Here is a 4,020-nt window from a genome sequence, read left to right as displayed (position 1 = left end):
ATCGTTGTAGACTTCGGTTGTTGCATGTATTGTACGTCTCGGGATGCGATCAAGTGTGTAATTTGTCATTGGATTAACCATCGGATTAGCGAATTTGTGGTAGAAGTCGGTTTGAAATGCATGTTCGAGGACCATTGAGTGTGGGTCCGTTTGGGTTTGTGACTAGGATCACGAGGACGTCATCGAATTTAAGTGGGGGAGAGTTGTAACACCCCGTTTTCCCCGTATATGATTTATAGGTAAATTGGGTATGTACGAATAGTGTAAGAGAGGTTCGGGGCATTTTCTAGTATTAAAGCTTTGGGTGCGAGAATTTATGACAGGTCACGCCTTGGGTCGCGGAGCGACACAGAAGGCCGCGGCGTGGCATTACACTAGAATCAGGATTAGAAAGCTTGTAAACAAGGTCACCAGTTCGAGGCAATCGTCGCGGCGCGACGAATTAGGCCGCGGCGTTGCAATACGGGCAGACTGGCATCGATTTTGTGTAATTTTAAATGAGGAGCAAGGGCATTTTAGTCTTTTCACGTTTGAGCCGGATTTGGGGTTTTAACCTCATCCACTCATTCATTTTCTTATTTTCTTTTTCCTTTTCTTTCCTATTTTCCTCTCAAAACTTAAAATCCTCAAGTGATTCAAGTGGGATTTTAAAAAGGAAGAAGTGGGCTTTGATCTTTGGCGTAGTTGACAAGTTTGTTCTCCTCGTTCTTAGCTACACAGTGATACTAGTGGTAAGCTCTAACTCCGAATTTCATTTTCGTGTTCATCATTCAAATTTGGGGCTTTTGATTGTATGATTCGTAGATGGAGCCCATTTAGTTGTTAATTGGAGATTAACACCAAGATTCGGGTTTGTAAGTGTTAAAGGCGGGTTTTGGGTTGGTTAATGATTTAACCACGTTTAAGACTTGATAATGGTGTATAATCACTAGTGTTAGTGATTATTAATGTTTTGGAGACTTTTAGGGTTCTTGTGGTTGACTAATTTTGACTAGAGTCGAAATTAGGGTTTGTTGAGGATTATGACCCGAATGTCGATTCGAGACGGTTTATAAACTTAAAATGGATTAAGTTGAAGTATAAAACCGAGTTAAACATGTTTTGGTGTCAAAACTTGTAAATGGTGAGATTTTGACCTTATGGGTCAAAATTAGGGTTTATGGGCGATTTTGAGAACGATAAGTGTTTAACACTTGTGTTCGGGTTTAATTGGCATACTAGGACCATTATCACTTGTGTTAGTGATTATTGGTTAGTTTGGGCGCGGTTTGTCCTTGGAAGTGCAATTGGGTCGAAATTGCACTAAGTGTCAAATTGGGTTGGTTTGTAAATCCATCCTAATTGTGTTGTGGTATTTATGATTATGGAATAGGTACTTTCCATTGACGAGTTGTGGATTTCTTGGAAGCATTCATCGAGGCGACAAGGTGAGTGTTAATATCCTATATGCATATTTATGTGTAGGATGGGTGCGGGTCGGGTGAAGTGGTTCTCGGTTATAGAGCTCACTTCACATATAGGTGGATTGATGGACTTGTGTATAGGTCCAATTGGCACGGTTGTGCATTTTCGTTAACCACCTTTGACGAGGTGTACACCTTGTGTGTACGTTATCACATGGGCGTGTGATGTGGATTATATAACCCCATTGGCGAAGGGTTAATATTGTGAGTGGAATAATTATACGTATGTGTATATGGCGTATTTATTTGTGAATGTTATGGTATGAACCATCGAGCCGGTAGTGCCATAATGTGTGTGTGTGTGATAGGATGTGAACCACGTGCCGGTAGCGTCGAGTGTGAACCACGTACCGGTAGCACTATAAAATAATTGATGTGAACCACATGCCGGTAGCATCAAGTGTGAACCACGAGCCGGTAGCACTATAAAATAATTGATGTGAACCACGTGCCGGTAGCATCGAGTGTGAACCACGTGCCGATAGCACTATAAAATAATTGATGTGAACCACGTGTCGGTAGCATCGAGTGTGAACCACGAGCCGGTAGCACTATAAAAGAGTATGACTCAAATGCGTATGGTGTGAACCATGAGCCGGTAGCACCATAGCGTTATGGTTAACCTTGGGTGTTTTACGCGTTGTTATAAATATATATATATATATTGTATACGTATAATGTTGTATTGATGTGATGTAGCTAATCTTCTGGTTGTAGCTTGTTGGCATTGTTCACACGTTGTTTGCGAACTTACTATATTGTTGGTGTTGTTAGCTTGTGCTTAGTGAACGTACGGTATGCTAGGTTTAGCTTGCCTTATACTTTGATGCTTCGGTATGCGCTATTTGATTATTATTGTGGCGTGTCCATTTTATGCATATATATGTATGTAGTATATTTTCACTCACTAAGCGTTAGCTTACCCTCTCGTTGTTGATATTTTTATAGGTTCGCATGCTTGGCAGCTCGGGTAAGCTTGGGGATTAGAGATCTTGGCTAGGTTGCTTTAGAAGATCTTGCTATTGGACTCGATTAGGATTTGGGTAGCGTAGTCCCAAATCACCATGCTCGGTTTTGTGAAAACGTAACTAGTCGGGTCATAATGATTACAACCGGATTACGATTTAATTAATGAACCATTGTATTAGGGAGTTTAAATTATTGATGTATGTTTTAAGTTCGTTGAACTTACTTTGGTAACAAATATTCTTTGGAATTAGAGTAATGGGACCTAAACTATTATTTAACGCGTATTAAAAGGAAAAATTTTTATGGGTCAGTTTTAATACGGGTTGGGTCGTTACATTTTGGTTATAGTTGTTGTAACCTTGATTTCGGTTTTGCTTTGTGAATCTGGGTGGTGTATTGGTTTGGTTGGTGAATGATACTTGTTTTTGATTAGGATTGTAGTAGCTTTGGTTAGATGTTCCTCCCCGTTGGTAGTTTTGATTACTCACGTAGTTCACATGAGCATCCGAATTCATGGGAATATCATCTAGATCAACATGATTTCATTGAGTAATTTGAGGACAATTCTTCGTGAGATGTGGACCCTCGCATCGTTGACAACCTACTTCCATTGCAACTACCGTTTGTTGAATCTTCTTCAATTCTTTCCCAAATGTTTGAAATTGATTGTTCAAGCTTGCAAGCGTCACTTACCCATTATCACTCTCGACTTGTGCTACACTTTTCCTTGTCAAATCTCGCGGTGAAGGTACCCATTCATACGTGTTGACCGAGATGTCTTCTAACATAATTTTGGCCGCATTTGGTGATTTGTACATAAATACCCCACCGGATGAAGATTCAAGATATTGCTTCGTAAAAGTATTACAACCCCGATAGAATGTGTTGATGTACTCCTTCTTCGTCAAACCATGCGGTGGGCAAGCTCTTAGTAGCTTCTTGAATCGAACCCATGCATCATACAAACTCTCATCATCCCGTTGTGTGAACCCATTAATCTCCATTCTAAGCCGCTCTACTTTTGACGGTGGAAAGAAATGATTGATAAACTCGTTTGTTAATTCTTGAAAAGACCTTATGGAATCGGATGGTAAACTTCGCATCCAAACTTTTGCGTCTCCTTGAAGTGTGAAGGGGAATGCCATTAGCTTAAAAGCGTCATCGGTGACGTTTTTGGTTTTGTAAATATCACAAAGATCATTAAAGTGTTGAATATGTTCGAACGAATTTTCATTTATCAACCCATGAAATTATGTATCCTTAATCAACGTGAAAAAGTTACCCTCGATCTTCCAATTATCCGCTTCAATTGGTGGTTTTGTAATAGTCGGTGCTATCATTGTTGGTGCAACCAATCTAGCATTCCACATTGGTGTGTCGTTTGGATCATTCAATAATTCTTGATTAACCGGAGGACCATTAGGATTGCCCTCTTCATCATGAATCGGATTACCGTTTGGATCCATCTCTTCTAAACAAAATGGCAAAGCTTCGAAATTCTTTCTTAATACCCTTTCTTCTCTACGATTATAAACCCCATGCACGTGTCTTTCCTGATCGGAGAATGGATGTGTGAATTCTTGATCCT

At 40.0% G+C, this 4,020-nt stretch overlaps 1 non-coding gene across 1 annotated transcript; it reads left to right on the top strand.

Moving 5' to 3' along the window:
* Positions 1 to 3,338: 3,338 nt before the first annotated feature.
* LOC139850998 (small nucleolar RNA R71) lies at positions 3,339 to 3,445 on the top strand. The gene has a single exon (XR_011760365.1). It is a non-coding gene; the product is annotated as a small nucleolar RNA R71 (small nucleolar RNA).
* Positions 3,446 to 4,020: the final 575 nt, after the last annotated feature.

This window comes from Rutidosis leptorrhynchoides, chromosome 5, assembly GCF_046630445.1.
Source record: "Rutidosis leptorrhynchoides isolate AG116_Rl617_1_P2 chromosome 5, CSIRO_AGI_Rlap_v1, whole genome shotgun sequence".
NCBI lineage: Eukaryota > Viridiplantae > Streptophyta > Magnoliopsida > Asterales > Asteraceae > Rutidosis > Rutidosis leptorrhynchoides.
Note: the sequence above shows the minus strand (reverse complement) of the source record. Positions and strands in the feature narration are given on the sequence as shown.